Here is a 19,128-nt window from a genome sequence, read left to right as displayed (position 1 = left end):
CAGCTAGTAGTGCACTGAAATGGGGCTTAAGCTGCAGTAGCTGTATTCAGAACAAGGGGTGCCACAGAAGGGGTTAACCATACACCTGTTTGCATGTTCATAATGTGGGATTTTTCCTGAGCACATTATTAGTCTGTTAGCTCATTTAGAGGCCATAATGAAGTCATTATGATGCCACCAGTATATTTTGCCAGAAAGCTGGCAATCTTTAATCTGCTTCCTCTACAGCATCTCACAAAGGAAGGGAGAAACCAAAACACTGATTTCAACTAACAATGCATTTATTTGCTGTGCTGGGTCCCAGCACATGCTGAGAAGAAAATTCTTTTGTTTATTCCCCCCTCCTTCTGATGGGTTTTACATAACAAGAAAGGCATAGAAGATCCCTTAATACAACACAAAGCCACTCCACCTTTTACATGCTTTTCATTTTCTCTGCACCTTCTTTTGACCTTTCAGCTGATGCAATCAAAGATGAAGTTAAAAGTTTTGTTAAAATAGCCCTGGTTAATGAGTAGCCATGCATATGTACACATTGACTCTAACTGCAGTGCCGCACTTGTACCTTCTTAGGAAGACAACAATATATACTCAGCAGGGATTTCTAGAAGTGTGTCAGGAAGCAATGGTTGGCATGCCAACAAAGAGGACTTTGTGGGATTCAGGGGAAGATAAGGCATGTGGATAAAAACAAAGACAAAAGGGCTTATCCACCCCAGTCCAGTTTCACACTCACCAGTGCATATGCATTTACAAATGGGGTAAAATTTACTTTTGTCAATCCCTGCTTTTGTTCCCCAGCTAAACAAACCCCACTGATACTTCAGGCTCACATGGGTAGCATTTAAGGCAGATGACCAAAGAGGCTGAATGAGCTGAGTTTTCCTATTACCAACAGCTGGGATGTGCCTGGGTCATGCTACAGGGGAAGAGTTGAGCCATATCTATCCAGCCCTCCATGCATGAGGGAATGTATGTCTTACAGAGAGGTGAGTAGGTCAGGAAGTTGAGTTTAAGGGCAGATGACTACTATGACCATTGTCTTTACTAAGTACCTGATTCAAAGTTCACAAAAGCTTCCCACTATTTTCATCACCTAAAAAGTTCACCAGAAGGAAGTAATTTTTCTAGTACTAAATGTCAAAAAACTGCAAAAGAAATCCTTCCATGATGCAGAAAGTTAGTAAATTCAATGGCTTGATCACAGTTAATGGCCAGATGTTCCGCTCACTATCAAGTCCTTCTGAAGCTTCAGTTCAAATGCGTTTCTTCATACAATGGTAACTTTATGAGTTACTAGATCATGCTGCACAAGGGTGACTTCTCACAAGAGCTCCCATCAGCCACATATGATACTGATAACAGCACAGCAAGATTAGCTGGGACACCAGCAGTTCTGAGCCCACCATCCTGCTTCAAGTGGCAAACAACTGCAGCACAACTGATACCTGCCTGCGGCTAAAGCTTGCAAATAGCCATTTTGATGATACTGTTGTGTTAGAGCACTAGCAGCACAGCTGAATGCCAGCAGGGCTACTTGTTTTTGGTAGATGGTGCACAGCTGCCAGCAGCATGCTGACATGCCAGGATGATCTGAGCATCCCCTTGCAGCTGCAAAGGGATTCAGGGCTGCACCACAGCCCTGAATTACCACCCCTGTGCTCTCCTCCAGTGCGTTCATGGTGCACTGGTGAGAGAGTTATTAGTGGGACCTAAAGTGGGATAAAAATGAAGATGCATGCTCATGCCAAGGGAGCAGAGAGCATTAAGGGGCAAGGAAGGCACTGTGAGCAAGTGTGGATTGAAAGAGGAAGAGGCAATGAGTGTATCATGGGTTGCTTTTCAACAAAACAAATTACATTCTCTGAATTTGTATGTGGCACATACTGCACAGCTGGGGAACTGTGATCAGATAAGAGGAAGAAGAATAGCCTTGGACTTAAAGCATGTGAGCAGAACCAGACAATATGACTCTTGTAAACAGCTTTGACCACCCAGCTCACTGGTGGAGATCTTTGGGAGTGTTACTTGAAGCTGTAGGTTCCGAGATACACGGGCACTCCAGTGCGGAGGAAAGGAGAAAGCCAAGGATGGGGAAATTTTTGTCCTCGGTGACTAGGAACAGTCAGTACAGTGCGTGCATGTTGCTCACATAGCAAAACTCTTGCATTTTGCCACTCCTTGTGGTCACAGCTAGCCCTTCGAGGCCCTGAGAGCTTGTGTGCTCCCTCCTGCTGTGACCCAAGAGCCTGGGCATACAGGCTGCTTGCAGAGAGCCTGGGGACAATTAGATGGCTCTGGGAGATGGCCTTGAAAGCAAATGAACTGAGACTCAGAGGAACAGAGTTGAATGCCTGGGCCCAAGAAGCTGCACAGGGTATGAGTAAGACATCTGCACTCCCACCCTAGATGTTTTTCATGCTCTGTGTTTTGAACATGACCTCAGAGCCATTGACCAATATTAGAGCTATCAACATTATTCTGGAGTTGCTTCAACATCCACTCTGTGCCTGACAGCAGGGAGTGCTTACACACAGAACATAAGCACTAGATCCATCCGTTGCGCACTGAAGTGATGGAGATACACTACACAGCTTCTATGGAGTTGGTGCAGAAGGTAAAACAAAACATAACTATGATTTCAACCCATAACACAAGAAGGTTTTGTGTTTATCCACGCTATGACCATGAGTGAAAAAGAAGTAGCACCTTCTGGCTCTCAGTGTTGACAGCCAGGCAGCTGGAAGCTCTCAGCAAAACTTGGAACCTACCAAGTCACCATTTTTAGGTGGGAAAATAAGAGGTGTAACCAAGGGGAAATTGAATAACAAATGATAACAGTAATAACAGATGTATGGCAGCCATTTAGAGTGGTGAAACCAAGACTTCTACTGAGGAACTTCGGCTTGGACTGGGGAGTGAAGTTAACCCCAGCTGCAGCATGGGAGAGCTGTACAGGATCTTGGTGCACCTATAGTGGTCAGATGGTAGTGGAGAGGTATCTGGGAAAGAGGGTGGTGGCAAGATGGCTTTTTCATCACCACTGCTGAATGCATAGACTTAGGTGCTTGAAGATCAGCAACATCAGCTCCTCTGGGCTAAATGTTTCTTAGGTATCTCAGCCCACAGTTTTGAAAAGCCACTTGAATATTTTTCACTCCTGCACTTGCTGGCAGCACACTCAAACATTACCACCATTGATTTTAACAAGAGTCAGATAACCAAATACTGAATTGATACTATCAGCAGTCAGTCAAGAAGCGTCGAAGAGTGCAGGGAAATGAAGAGAGAGCTTCCGAGGCCCAGGTTAATCCCCTGATGCCTATGTCAGATCTCTATTATTAATACAGATTTATTACATTAATCATTATTTCCTAGCACTATTAAGAAGAAAATTTTCATGAATTTTTTGCTGATCTTGTTAATCATGAAGCAGGTTATCATTAGAAACACTCCTAAATGAACTTACTTTTTATCTATGCTATGTATATATCCTATAGCTTGTAAATATCCAATATGTAAATTACACTTTCATTTTTATCTCTCTCTCTCTATATATATATCCCTTTCATTCAAGATCACCTGAGGCCATGACATAGCCAAATGCCTTAGTTACTGCATCAGCTGGAACTTTTCTGATGCTAGTATCATCTAGGCTTGAAGCCAGGTGTACATATGTGTACACTAGGACATCACAAACATATAGGAAAGAGCTATTTCTATACCAAGACTGTGTATGTTGAAAAGATTAAACTTCAGTCTTCTCATGCTGCAAACTTGGCTAAGAAAACTGCATTTAAAACAGTCAAAAATGCTGCTTGAAGAATTACTGAAATGTCAAGCAGCATATGAAAGGACTCTGTTTTCATGTCGTCTCCATGCTCTAACTCCTTTCACATCCCTCAGGATTATAATTTTTTTTAAATTGCATTAAGAAAAAAAGGCTCAGTCATCTCAAGTGTTCAATTTAAATGCCAAGTTCCTGCCTGGATTCACATTTTCTAACTCAGTTTTAAATCATTGAAACCAGATTGAATAGGGTGCCTTGTTTGGTAAGCATTGCTGTTCACCTACCAACAGAACTTCAGTGTGGTCCTCTTCCACAGACATTTACCCATTGACTTGATGGGGACAACTCAGGAGAGGAAGGACCTTTCAGGCCTGCTGCGTATCCTTTTGTCTCATCCTGCTATTAAATCTCTCTAAAAAAGAAACATTAGCATTCTGGAAACTGATACTGTAGAAAATTCTGTGGTCCTTTGAACCCTGGAAGTGTCAATTCATGTTTTGCTTACAGAAGCAAAGCAAATGGCTTTTTCCCCTCAAATAACGTAGCAATTGCTTTCTCTTTCTTGTCCACGGGACATTAAACAGTTGGGCTTGTTTGTCACACAAAATCAAATTAAAGAGAGCATGACAAGTTAGTGTGTGTCTTCTCTGAAAAATGAGAAAGAACTGATGCTCACGTTCCTGCCAGCACCACCCGCTTGTCTAACCTGGAAGGGCCAAATGCCATTTCCCAAGGTAAGAGCAGTTCACAGGTGCTCTCCAGGTATGGAGCTGTGATTTACCTCACTGCTAATGGGGGCTAACTGTGGCCATGCATTTCAAGGGCGGAAAAGTCTTCCACCAGCATTCTTGTTTCTCCCTGTTCATGTCTCTGTATGTCCTCCCACACCACACTCCCTGTAAGCTGGATCCACTTATAGTTTCCTGTTTGGAACTGGAAAGTAAATATTCCCCTTGGTCTACTCCCAGCGTAACCACTACCAGCTCCAAAAGCCCTAGTTAACTTCTGCTCTGTCCAAGCAGGATGTTCTTCCAAACATGCAGCTGCTGATCCAGGGGGCACAGCCATATCCTGCTGAAGAGGGAAAAGAAAAACAAACACCAGAGCTTCAGCTGCATCGCCACAGGTAGTCATGGTTGTGATGCCATTGCAAGCCCTCTGGATTTCAGTAACTTCACAGCAAACTCGTAGCACCATGAAGAGCCATGGCTGGCTTCACACTGAAAGTCTAGCAGCATCCTATGTCTATGCCCTGGTTACAATTTGCTCCATGAGGAATTTTCCAGCACTCTGAGCTTTTTCCCTATCCTTCTTCTAGGAAGACTTCTATGATGGCAACATCCTGCCCCAGATGTAGGAAAAGAGAAAGGATGTAGGGAAACACTGGTGGTGAAGAACAGAGCAGATATTAATATCCTCAGTGATGTCTGCATTTCATTTTCCCTTTTGATGTACAGCTTGGCACTTCAGCTGTAGTTGCTGTTTCCCTGATTGCACCTGGTTTGGGAGTTAAAGAAGAACATACTTTCTGTTGCTATTGCCCCGTGGGTCAGACTAGCTTGCTCTAAAGTTTCTACTTGTTATGTATGTACATGTGAGTTTAATAAAGTTTGTTGTCTGTTTAAGCTCTGTTGTTGTCTACTCAATTGTAGGGAAGTGGGAAGCTGTCTCTATGCCAGAAGTTTTCTTATTGAAGTCTAACAAAACAGTGAGCAATCTAGACAAACCAATAACATGGCACCCTGTGTCCCCAAACCAGCATGCACTAAGAGCTTCATTAAAATCAATCTTGAATTCAGCAAGTAAATCAACACTCACCAAAGACAATACATTAGATTAATCAGGCACAAAATACCCCATACAGATCAGCAGGCCAAAAGTTTTTCAAAAGTAAGCACAACAGAAACCTTCAGTTCTTGGTCAATATCAAAGTACCATGATGTTTCACCACAAAGCAGCACATATAATTAGCAACCAATTACTCATTAGAATTGCCCCGCAAAGCAAGATACAAGCACATACAACGTCTCTAATTCCCTTTGGCTCACTGGGTTCTGGCCTTGTTTTATTCTAAAAGCACCTCTAGAGTGTGCAAAAAGGCAAAAGGGCTTGTTCAGGTCCCAGGCCCACTTGCTTGGCTGGCAGACTGTGGTGGGTACAGCAGACCATGACCAGGAGAGCTGGCTTCCTCATGAACCTGGGGGATGAGCCCTCTCACTGTTGGCAAGCCCGCCTTTTCTGCACAAACCCCAGACTTTCCAGGTGCAACTCCAGACGCCATGTCAGAAAGAGAGAGGATGGCACGGCAAGGTCCTCCCAAGCTACCAGTGACATAGGCACTGGAAACAGCCCAACTTCTCGTCTGTGGTTACCAGATCTCCCCAGACCTTAATGCCAACTGCACCGCCATGCAGGAGCATAGCCGTGTTGCCCAGGAAATCCTGCCCAACAAGGAAGCAATACCCCTTGTGATTATTGTATCTGCAAGGCTTGCAAATCTTGGAAGGGCAAATGATGGCAATGCTGTGGCTTGAGGGCCCCCTCCTCTCTCATTATTTCCAATACACCCCTATTTGTGCCTGCCTGTTGGGCCATGACCTTCAATCAGCGTCTCTCATGGTCAGCCTAACACTTGATTTTCCAACACCAGATAGGGCATCCATATTTCTAATGTAAGATTTCCAAGACAGCCACACATTACGTACCCCACTCCTACGGTGCTGGGGGCTTTCTAGCAATGAAAGTCTCCCCTAAGTGTGGAGATACCAGACAGAGACTTCAGCTTCCCAGAATCCCTGCACTCAGGAATTAACTGAGGTAAACACACAGGGCCTCTAAAACAGACACAGATAAAATAGACTGATCACTAAAAAAGTTTCAAAATAGGTAAAAAAGAAGAAGATTTTCTGGGACCCCTGAAAGGTGAACCTCTTATCCCCATGATGCTCAGCAACAGGGACTCTGTGGGAAAAGACTGCTCTCACTGTGCAGTGTGCTGCCCACAGCTTTGGTTTGCCACGCAGCTGCACTGAGACGGAGATTTAGAAATTTCCTTGCAAAGTCCATGGGGCCCTAAGGAGGTAAACCAGGAGTAGCCAGGAGATAATGTTTGAGAAAGGGTGAGTTTTATCCCCAAGGTGATTTGGATCGTTGAGCAGAGTTCTTGGTAAACTGGACTGTAAGATCCCATTTCTGAGAAATCACAACAAACAAGGTGTCAATAACCGGGAATTAAGACTGTGGGCAAAGTCCTTAGCAAAACCTGCTGTCTTGTGAAGTGTTGCTGGTCCTTAGCGTGGCACATCAGGTAAGCAATGGCAGCAGGGGTCTCCTCCTTCTGAGGGCAGAGCCTGTATGTTTGGAGTCGGTGCGGGCACCTCTGCTGAGTGCTGGGCTGGGCAGGTGAGCCTCACAGTGCCAGAAAGCTTGCTCAGACCCAGTTCTGGTAATATGGGTTGAAGCACAGTTGCCCAGGGAGCACTCAGGACAGGGAGCTCAGCCAGCTGACTCATGGTCATTTTTTATGCCACTGGCTTTCAGATAGACACCCAAAGAAAAAATAAAAAACGATCTTGGCACCAATTTGCTAGGAGAACATCCTAGAAGTATTTATTATTAAAAGGTGTGATTGAGCAGTGACACTCAGTGTTTCCATTTTTCAACCGTTTCTGGGCTTTTTCTTCTTTTTTTCCTTGTGGTCTTTGTAAAAACACCAGAATAATAGCAATCTATTAAGAACTGGCATTCACTCAAAATAGTTTCTCTTAGTGTGAATGCTCTTACTGACATTGTAAAATTTATTTACAGTTTCTCTTTTTTCTTCTGTTCATTGTTTGGATGTACCATAGGACTCCAATAAAAAAACCTGTTATTTATGCTAAACAGATGTACTGTGAAAAGCCAGATGCAACATGGATGATAACCAGCAGCTGGGCAAGCCCTAACAGATAAGCTGCCTTTAACTGCAGGTTTCCTTCATGCCCACAGTTGTTATAGCAGTTTTCTCTGCTGCTCACTTCAATTGCAAGTGCACAGGGATGCTTACAATGGAGGTCTAAGTCCCCATTACTTCCACAGGCTAAAGAATAAAGTGTGGGGATCACTTCCAAAGTGCTTTCTCAGTCTCCCCATGCCTCCTGATACCTTTCCCAATTGAAAAAAAAAAAAAAGAGAGAAACAAAAAACCAAACAAGGTGAGTTTAAAACAAAACATGGAAAAACCAACCAACCAAGACAAAAAAGTGTGCAGGAAGTTGAAGTGCTGCCTGGATTTGCCTCAGGCAGATTTACCTCCAGAAATGGTCCCTCAAGGCCAGGTAGAGTTTGCCCTTGACAAAATTGAGAAATGGCAAGGCAAACGCCAATAGGGAGTGCTCATGGCAAGGTGCACTCCAACTTCATCCTGTCATACCTCAGGTGTTTTAAGTGTTTAAGGTCAAGAAAGTGACAAACACATAAAACCAGGTAGTGCCCAGGACAGCCAAATGCCTATCGCCTGTGTAGTCAGTGAAGCAGGATGCGCAAGGCACTCTACAGGTGGGATGTGCTGGGTTCATGATTTCTTCTCCCCTTTGACAACCTACGGAGCCAGAGCCTAGAGTGGGTGGTCTGAATCACACATCACGCCTCCAGCCAAAGACATCTAAGTAAGCAAGCAGGACACAGCTGGATACTCCTGCTTTCTCCTGAATATGAGCCATTCCTGTGGCTCTCCTGCACAATTCATTGCATTGACATTGTTCAGTTCTCATCCTATAAAGCATTCATTTAACTCAGAGGGGAAGAAGAAGTCAATTAAAAGAAAAAAAAAAAAAAGTCCAACAATAAATTTTTACCATATTGTCCCAAACAGAAAGCTGGACCAGGTGCAGACCCACGATTAGGATCAAGTGATGGGAAGACATCCAAAGCATTCAGCTGAGCTGATTGCAGAGGTCTGGCTTTGAAGACTGTATACAATGAAGCAAGTCATTAATAGTTGGACTTTCACCTTCCTGGCAATAGATGAGTCATGCATTTGAGAAGGTCAGTGCCTTGGATTTTAAGAATGGAAGAGAAAATCAGGATCATTTGCCCTGCAGAACACAGGCTGTACAATTTTCTTTCAGCATTAAGACTGCAGGAGACTAATACCTCCATCTACCTAGTGCCTTAGTTCCTTCTGCATGATTGGGCCAGGAGGGAATCGCTGACCCAATTTATAGCTAAGCATGCCAACCTCAGTAACAACAGCGTTTTGTTAAGACCTGGGTATTTGTTACTCTTATGTTTCTCACTTTCTTCATCTGCAGCCAAGCTCTCCAGTTCATAAATGATATTCCATTAGAGCAATCTGATCCCTTGTTTACACGATAGCCCATGTCTCCACATTATGACTAAAGCCCCAGAACAGCAAACTGATCAACCTTTGGAGAAATGTTCCCAAAAGCACAAGTAGTCTCATTCTTCTTCAGTATGTCAGTTGGTGTCACACTCAGAACATCAACAAGGAAAGAGTTCCTCACAGTATGAGGTGGTTTGAGCCTACCAGGGGAGCAGCCACAGGGGCATTTTGGCTCTTCTCAAAGCAAAGGGAAGCAATAGTTTCACTGCCTGATAAGGCAAGGCAAGAGAACCACCTGGCTCCAAAGCTGGGCTTTCTGAAGAGCTTCACACTGTCAGATGGGAAAAGCAATGAGTGTGTGTGGTAGCAGGTTTTTGAGGGAGATACTTGCAAAAATAAATCATTTTGATGTGTGCTGATATGCCTGACATGTAAGATGCACAAAAGGGAATACTGAAGTAGTGTGAATAGAGCCTAAAACTGAGAGCTATGGAATGTTTCTGTATCCTACCTGCCAGCAAGTACGAGCCTGCCCTCAGAACAGAGCTGGTTTTGGATACATGTTAGCACGCTGCTTAGACAGAAATGGTAGATAGATCTTCCTGAGGCAAATTAAGGGGAAAAAAAAAAAAAGATAGGACCAAACAGTTCTAGGTCCTTCCTCCCCCCAGGAAAGCAAGGAGCATCCAGAGAAGCTTCCAAACAACACATTTAATTTTCACATACCTCTTCCACCCACTCAGTGTGGGTACACTGGAATGAATTCTCTATCTTCTAATATTTCATTTGCAAAAAAGGTTCCTGTAAATGAAAGACAGTGTCCAGGTGACAGATTTCCAGACAGCTTCATATCTTCTCCTTCAAAAAACTTCAGAAAGAGAAAATGCAGACTAGCCTCCCAAGCTGTATCTTCTTTCATGAGATATTCCTATGGCTCTTTTTCTCAATACTAGGTTTGGAAGACATCTATACCCCCTTGAGAGAGAAATTAAAACCATAGGCATTCCCAGAATAACCACATTTATACAAGCTTCCCTTCCCTAGAGGAGAAAGAGAGGGACTCAAAACCTCGAAGACTGTTTTAGAACTTTTATGGCACTTAGCCAGAAATTTCAAGAAGACTTCATGTGGCCATAAATCAGCTGAATTGGTCAATGTGCAGAGACAACTGACCAAAACACTCACCCAACGCTAGATGATTCACATTTCTGAGAAAGCCATGAAACAAAAGATTTTGCCTTAAAAAGCAGTGGGTTCCTCAACTTTTCTCAGAGTCATAACACACTGCATGAACTTTCATGATTACAAGGACCAACATGACTGAATTAATGAAGAAGTATATCCAGACATTTCTTTCAGTGCTGGCAAAACGACAAGTACACACCAGGTGACCAAAACCTCAACATTCTACATGCCTAGCCATAAAATTCTTGCACAAATATTCTCACAAACACTTCTGTCCTGCTGAATGACAACAACTAGAATCTTTTTTTGTTATATCCCCTATTCACATATATTTTTATGTCAGGAAATTCTATGTCTCCTTTCAAGCTGAGTGCCTTTTCTCATAGCTACAGAGGCCATTATTCTGGAGGAAGAACTATCGAGTCTGCCTGTCTCTCTCTTATTTTTTAAATGCAATTGTCCTTTAGAGTGAACAAAGGCCATCTGAAAAATCAGTACTCTTGAAGATACATTCACTCAAGATGAATACACAGTGAGGTTATTTTGGAACAGGGAAAGTATCTTATCCCATATAGTTCTAGGGATAAATATAGGTACCAGCAGCAAGTACTAGGGACTTTCAAACACTCTGGAGACTCCTTTGGGCTTCCTGGGTTCTGTTTATCCTACAAGACAACCAGCTGAAGTATTCCGACTGAAGTCTTTACTGCTTATATATATGCTGTGAATTGGGAAAAGGGACTTCTCAAGCCATTTTCCAAACGGTGGCCTTAGCTGGTAGAAAAGAGGCAAGGAGAGTCCTTTGTGTTATCCTTGCCTTTTCTGTCCAGTGCTAGAGTTCCTAGTGCTTTATGTGAAACTTTTTGAGGAAGATTTCATTATGCTCCCATCTCCATTGAGAATAATGGCAGATACATTTCCAAACAATGTTCAGAAATAGATCACTTGTAGCCCAAAGACTACAATAGCTTTTACTTCAGTTAACTAGCTAGTAAAGGTCTTCATAAATGTCCTGTGCAGATCTCCCTTAAGGAAGTGATGGCATCACCTAAGCAGTAAAATACACCATCCTCAAGCACCCACAACAGGATTTATCATGGCCACAGTGACTGCTAAGGTCTGGAGAGCTCACAGGTAAGTGGAAACCCACAATGTATAGATATACTCCCCTTGTCCCCACAGCTCAACATCACCCCTCAGTGGTGTAACTCCCAAAGTCCTGTGACTGGAGATGTTCGCAGCGTTTGCAAGGCACCCTCTGTTCTGCGGCTGCATTGCAGAGTAAATTGTGTGAAACAGGATGCCCATTAAACACAGCACAGTTCAGGCCCACGCTATATGACACATGACCATGTTGGAGAATTACATTGTTTTGAGATGCTCCTTCTCGTAGATCCACACTTGGATCATCCTGGCCCATGGCAACTGAAATGTCTGCAAAGATGCTAGAATTGGGATTTCTGAGTTCTATCCTACAAGACAACCAGCTGAAGACTTCAACCTGTGAAAACTCCATCTTCCATTGGGTCATCAAAGCTCATGTGAGGCAACATTCCAAACACAGCACTTAATTACTGGCTTTTTGGCCATATCGTTACAAATCACCTTGGCTTACAGGCAGATAAACTGACTAACTCTTAGACGGACTGATAGAAGACTGACAACCTAAGGGCTTCATGTAATGCCAACGCAGGACTTTGTGAGATAACCTGAATGCCTTTACTTGTTTTAAAGATCCTGTTCAGCCTCTGGTTACTATGCTCAGGGAGACAGCAATGCAGATGTATAGGTGTAGCAGCAAGGACTTTTAAAAAGCCACACAGCAAAAGCTGGAGCTTCACAGATCAGCTTCAGCAGAATTATATTGATTTATAAGAGATGGCCCACATGTATCTGATGCAATCTACTGTCCAGGAAATAGAACACGTGAGGTGGTTGCTCAAGACAGCGGAGAACTGGGACTCGGTGACCCAACAAGGACTTCCAGTTTAATATTCAAAAATCCCTTGAAGCTTCACACAGGACATGGGGCAGAATGCTTAAACCTTGGAAAGAAGGTTCGTGCCCAGGTGGTTGCTGTAACAGGCAGTTTGGAGCACTTTCATTTTTAAAAGTTGCCCTCCACCATGAAGCTGAGTAGTTTGTAAGGATCAATAAGTCAGAGCAAGCATCCGCCTCTCCATGAACAGTGAGGTTAACTCTGCATTACAAGGTTTCACCAGTGCTTTTTAACTACTGGGTGCTTTTCTAAATTGAAGACCAGGCGCACTGGTCAGCAAAATGAAAAGACAGAGCCCCAGGCAGCGTTCAGTTCATAAGTACCTGCCAATTTGTTTTGCAATTGCACTGTTATTTAAAAATGACAGTGTTGAATTAAAGAAGGTTTCAGCTGGGTATGGAACTTTGCAGCTCCAAGGCAGATCTGCCAGGGTGCTCTATCTGCCAGCCCATAAAACCTTTTGAGATAGAGCATGCCAAACCAAATTAACTGGATTTGAGGTCAAGCAGCATTCACAGCTGAATGCTCTGTAGACACCCTGAGAAGGAGCAACAGCAATGCCCCCTTTACCTGTAAAGCATATTGGAAATAAACAAACAAGAAAAGGAAAAATCCACTCACTGTTCTCATGCTCTTTTTTATGAGGTTGAGCAATATTTATTTGAAAGCTGTAAAACCACAAGTACTTGGCATTTGCCCTTTTTGATAGCAGCATAGTTTAATGTAGGGCAGGGGCATCATTTAGCTGCTTTTAGCAAAGTTCAAATTAGCCATTTGAATCATTACATTTTTCTCTAAAACCCGCCTGCACAGGGATGTGCTGAGCCACCATTTTATGTATAAATATAATGTAATATATATACACACCTCCTCGTACTTTCTTCTTTGGCTCGTCAGTATTGAGGAGAGTCAACTGAAGCCAATAGACCATTTGCAAAAATGACTGAAAGGTTGTCAGCATACAAGAAGATCACAGGCGCAGCCCTTACCTTCCTTCTGCCTTAGCTTGCAAAACATCCACTTGCCATCCAGCTCACACACAGGTACTGAAGCCTGATTAACATCTTTTAAATAGATTGAGATCATCACATAAACAGAGCTTATAAAATGCAGGGAATTACCATTATTTTACCAGGCCAAATCCTGACATCATTGCTGTTTTCCACTGGGAGAAAACCAAAAAAATCTTGGCTTCAACAGCATTTTTGCCTCACTAAAAGGTGAACAAAAACAGACTGAGAGGACTTCAGGATCTGTCCAGAGATAATTTATTCTTAGGACAGACAACTCATACTGATGAATTTCATCACAAAATAGCTTGGCTTCAGATTGGTCTGTCAGTCGGCCATCCATAGTATGTTGGCCAGTCTTCACAACCATAAAAGGTGAGGTGATCTGTTCCTTTGCACAAAGGAAGGACTGTGTTAATGCACTGGGCCAAGGGACAGATGATCACTTGGCTTGCACCTGCTTGGTGCTACTTCTTTTAGAAATTGTCCTGGGCCGTGGACAATCTCAGGTGTCACAAGCTCTTCACACCTGGGTCTTTACTGACTTTTCTCAGCTTCCAGAAGGGCAAAGGGCATGACCCAAGTGCATTTGTATTTCAGCTAGCACCACCTCTACAGTGGCTCTACTCTCAAAAAAGTAATCTCATCTAAGAAATTACTTTTGCCAAGGAACATGATTTCATCCATGTAGGTTGCTTTGCTATGGTTTTAATGGAAATATTTCCATTTCAAGACAAATACTCCATACCCTGATGGTCATGATACTGCATTTGGCATGCGGAATCCTAAATTCAAGTCACCCAGATTCAAACACAGTAAAGGTTTGAATGAAAAACATTAAGTCTGCTTTGGGCAAGGTAGGAACTTGAAACCAAATTTCCTCTGTGCCAGTAACTCAACCATCAGGCTTTGGATCACACAAGTCTTGTCCATGGGCCAAACAACCCTGAAAGGAACTGTGGGAGTAATCTTCCTGTCCAGCCCTAAAACGCTGCAATGGGAAGCAAACTGACCTCTGATTTCATGATACCTGACTACAACCTTGGTTCTTTAAGAGCAGTCTCAGTGAAAGCTTGGGTCAGTTGAATGCTTTCTCCTCCCTCGTCCTGGCGCATGGGGAGTATTAAGGGATATTTGTATTTTACAACATGTTCACTGCGTGACTTCCATTAGATTAACTTGGATTAGGAAGAACTAGATGGAACCAAGGTGGGGGTTGTTTGTTTTTTTTTTAAAGCTGGGAGCCCAACTCACTGAATTTCAGTAATACAAGAACTGTTTCAATATATTAGAAATCTACCATTTTTCAAATATTCAAAAAACACTGGAATAATTGCAATAATATCAAAACACCTGGTACTGGAAAAGTACGGACATTAGAACTGGCAAAAATGTCATCTTATAGATCTATGGTTTCTATGTTTGTTTTCTAGTAGGAAGTCGGTTCTGCACATCACTGTATCTCGGTGACTCATGTTTAAAATGCTAAGTCCCTTCGTCCTTCTGGCTGAAGAATTAGTCAGAGTGACGCACAAATTTATTACATCCACCTGCAGTGCAACAGTCCAATGCGTCTAATCTTGGAATAGGAGAGATCAGGAAAGTCACCCAGTTGGTCTCTTGCATGAGATTTCCAGGTACCAATAATTTTAGATAGGTCAACACTTGCACTGCATACAGACCTTGAGAGCAGAAATTAAGCCACTTTTCACATCCTACTTTATCATTGTTTATCGTTGCATGCATTTGTTTACATGCATGCTCCTTTAAGGCGTGAACTTTAAAAGTATCAGATACCCACATTCGTGCATAGCTAGTGGCAACTGAGCATATTGAACACCACCAAAATTCTCAATATGCATCTCCTTAACACATATGAGTCTAAAATAAGTACAAGTAATTAAAGCAAAAGAATAAAAATCTTAGCTTACTGCAAGCAATATCCGCTTTTCATAGTAAACCCTGCCAATAAGAGCCAACATTGATCTCCTGCGGGAGATTTTGCATAGCAGCATAAGTAGAAATATCCCTTTGCCATCTAAGGACGAACAGCATTAGGTGAGGTATGACAGAACTTGTCATCCTCTGTGCCATATCAGCCTGAGAAAGATGGACAAGTATTTTGTGCATAAGAGGGTGTCGCTACTCAGTTATTTCTTGCTTATCTGCCAGCCCAGCCAAACAACCGGCTAATACACAAGTGAAACCTGACTATAAATGATTCACAAGCTAGCTGGCAAGTGAAAACATAGTGCTGCTTCACCCAAACCCTTCCAGTGGGAGCAGCTGAAGCATCTCAGCAGCCCCCCCACAGCAGTCTTGAGGGCAGTTTGGTTTAGCCCACTGGGATATGAGGCACCTGCCAGAGCCCACTTGCTTGCCACAAGCTCCCTGTACGATGGATAGGACAGTGGGAAGTGGACAGTGCTATAAGCAGTACATTAGTAGATTGTTTCTTCTGTTGATTTTGCAAGGTGGCTCACTAGAGATGCCCAATCCCACCTACGGTCTTATGAAAGCTCTACAGCAGGGTAGTCAGCCAATACCACTTTTGAAGTCCTTGGAGCTTCAAACTGATCTGGGACATGGGAGAGGGAGTTACCCTGTTGTCGACACAACCTGCCCCTCTTTTAGTTAAACCCTTCCTATACCTATGTCTCTGGTCAACAGGCTGCTAAATGGGGTGGGCATCATGGCCATCTGGGCATGTCATGATCTCCATAGATCACCCAGCCAAGAGTTACCTTAAGGCTTTTGAAAACATCTTTCCTTCTTGTAAGATTTTGAACAGGCTTTCTCATTTGCTGAAAGGTTCTTAAACTGCCTAGGCTTTTCTTACACAAAACAGGGTTATTCTAGCCATTCCCTATGGCCCTTCCAATCCTATAATACTAGCCATACTCTCAAAGACAGCAGAAGGTGGCCCAGGTGGCCCCAGAACCACCTGACAGTCTTAAGGAGCTCTAAGGCTGGGTTGACCAATAAGGTTCTATGTCCACATTAGCAGATAGTAGAGTGGTCTTGTTTTTCCTCCAGTTGCTGATCTTGATTTCAAAGGTCAGCTGCCTCCCCACACTCTCTGCCACATGTAGGCCCACATACCATGTTGCCACCATGAGAAGATATCCACTGACATGTCTGAAATGCCAGCAGGCAGCATAGATGAACAAAGGAAATAGCTCCTCTCCCACACGAGACAACTGCCATCAGAGGCAGCTTCCTTGCCACCCACCTACTTCAGGTTTTCCTGTCTGTCCTTTTCACCCTGTCCCTCTTGTCACCCCCGTTCCTGCTTCTCTCTCAGTCCTTTGCAGAGGACACCTAACAAATCCCTGCTTGAGAGTTGCGCAGGGCTGACTAGCAACTGGCAGGGTCAGACTAGAAAGAATCAGCTGCAGTGGAAAGAAACAATAACTCCATTAGCAAAGGCTGGAATATCCTAAAAGTGACAATAAGATTTAAGGCTACCCCAAAGTTTGCAACATACCTGGTCTGTTTTTATAATGAGCAGCTCTGAATGTCGAGAGAAAAATTGCACTAGAAATTGAAAGGGTGGCCAGTAGCCCAGTAGGAATACACAGACACTTAACACTTCTCCGTTAAAAGCAACAGCAGCAAAACTATAAAGGTTATTGCTAATTCAGTGGGTTTACAGTGCAGAGAAAGCTGTTGCTTTTCTGTTAGAAAACAGCTTGAACAAAGGAGGAAGATGGAGTGATGTATGGATTTTCCTGAGTCTGCAGCAGTACAGCTGTAAGGCACTAAGATGGAGTGGAACTGCAGAGGGTCCAGGATGTGCTAGGACATCCACAGTGCTCCCGCAGAGACCGCCACCTCTCCAGGGCAAGGAGCAGGGGAGAGCAAACACTACAGCACTGCACTGCAGGGAAGGCAAGGAAGGCAGACAGTGGTCTGAGTGGGAAGAAAACCAAGGAAAGTCAGCTGCCTGGGACACAGGAGAAACAGAAGAGTCCGAGGATGTCAACACAGATGAGGTGCTGGTGAAGAGGGGAGGAGGTGGGAAGGCTCAGCCCTGCAGCAGATCTCCACAACCGGCCAAGAAACAAATCCCAGCCAAATGAGCACTGCATGGGGACAACGAGCGGGAACCAGGGAAAAGCAGTCCCAAAAATACCTAGGGGGTCATGAACAGCAATAGTTACCACAATGTAAACTAGAGTGTGCAATTCCAGCCAGTCAGCTGCTCTCTGATTAGGGCTTGCACACAGGCTGAGCCTTTCCCACAGCCAACCCAGGTTAGCTGCCCCATCTCTACTGAGAGGCAGGGAAACCAACCCCACTTACCACAGGGTAAGAAAGTGCACATGGGCAGCGCTTGAGGAATGGTTCCACATGTTGAGCTATTAACTTCTCTGTGTTTCTGTATCTTGGGTTGAGCTACCTGTAAAAACTTTTGTCAAAGGGGGTTATACCATCCTGGAGAAAACAGGAGTCTGGACTCTAGATTCTACAGCTACAGTCAGGCAACTCTAAAAACATTAAAAAAAAAAAAAACAAAAAAAAAACCACAAACAAACAAACAAAAAAACAAAACCAAACCCAACAGAACAGAAAAAATCACTGCAGTTTTCAGGGTCTTTTACAGTCCTGGAAAAATGGCAGGTAATCTGAGGAAGGAGAAGAAAGGTTATAAACCATTGATGAAAGCACAAAGCCAGTCAAATAGTAGATGAATACTAAGCCAGTGTGGGATTCATGTCAAGAAAGTAAGCTGAAGTTGCATTATTTGATTCTACAATAATTTGAGTTTATTTTAGTAGGAAGATGACCTCTCTATAATATTTGTCAGGCTGCTGCTGCCAATGTCTAGCCAGGATGGCTAAATGTATAACTAAGCTCTTGACTTAATCACCAATTATTTCAAAATCTTTTGCATAAGAACTACATGTAGAGACAGAGTAAATATTTTTTAAAGGTCTAGAATACTTCCAGCCATTTTGTTGTGCTTCCAGGTTAAAACATGTTTTTTAAAAAGGAGAAAAAGCAAAAAAGAGGGGGAATTAAAAACTGTTAGTCCAAACCCTTAGAGAGCACATGTAACAGCTGGAGACAAGTAAAGCATGCAGCATTTGGCACTGAGCAGTGTACTACAAAATAAGGAACAGACACTTGAACACATTTCCAGATCTCCTAGAAGCAAAAATACCCACTGCCCAGAGAGGGTCACCTGAAAGGATCTCAAGCTGTAAGGCCCATTTACTAAAGAAAGCTATTAGCCAACAAGAGCTCTTTGAAAATGCAAGAGAGAACCCTGGGAACAGACCCCACTTTCAATAGCACAGCAGGGATGCTACCTAAATGCTCAGAAACCATGTTGGGGGCAAAACAGCAGAAAGAAAGTCCCCTTTCTGAAGTTAAGATATTCCCCTGTGATCGATGTTGCCAGATCCTGGAGAAAATAGAGTAACACCCTTTTGCTTACTTATAGTTCTAATATTCCCTGCTGTTGTTTTGACCTTTGCTAGCTGAGTGTTAACTCTGCTGCTCATGGGCACTGTGATTCTGTTCAAGTATCTTTCACCAAAGTGAGCATCTCATCCAGACTCTCCAAAAATGCAAGCAGGCTACCACCCACCTGGGTACAATAAAGCACAGCAGCCTTTCTTAGCTCTAAGATTCAGCCAGGATGATGACAGCCCTAACAACACCACAGTGAAGTGGTCCACCTTAGTTTTTTAATACAGGTCTAACTTAGAGGCAAATCCTACATATTTCTGAGTCCTGACATGCAGTTTTGCACTTTTTTGTAAGAAATAATGCTGGTATCCTTGGGTTCCATGATAGAAAAATGAAACACTTG

The 19,128-nt window shown here is 43.3% G+C and overlaps 1 long non-coding RNA gene across 2 annotated transcripts in view; it reads right to left on the bottom strand.

Annotated features, from left to right (window-relative positions):
- LOC134165458 (uncharacterized) overlaps nt 1-8,195 on the bottom strand; it is a 48,412-nt gene extending 40,217 nt beyond the window's left edge. For both annotated transcript variants that reach the window (XR_009965540.1, XR_009965539.1), the window contains exons 1-2: nt 7,836-8,195; nt 4,075-4,202 (exon numbers count right to left, since the gene is read on the bottom strand). This is a non-coding gene — a long non-coding RNA (uncharacterized LOC134165458). The remainder of the gene's footprint in view (nt 1-4,074; nt 4,203-7,835) is intronic.
- Nucleotides 8,196-19,128: the final 10,933 nt, after the last annotated feature.

This window comes from Pezoporus occidentalis, unplaced genomic scaffold (assembly GCF_034315485.1).
Source record: "Pezoporus occidentalis ecotype Australia unplaced genomic scaffold, CSIRO_AGI_Poc_V1 ctg24, whole genome shotgun sequence".
Lineage (NCBI taxonomy): Eukaryota > Metazoa > Chordata > Aves > Psittaciformes > Psittacidae > Pezoporus > Pezoporus occidentalis.
The sequence above is the reverse complement of the archived record's forward strand: the minus strand, read 5'-3'. Positions and strand labels throughout refer to the sequence as shown.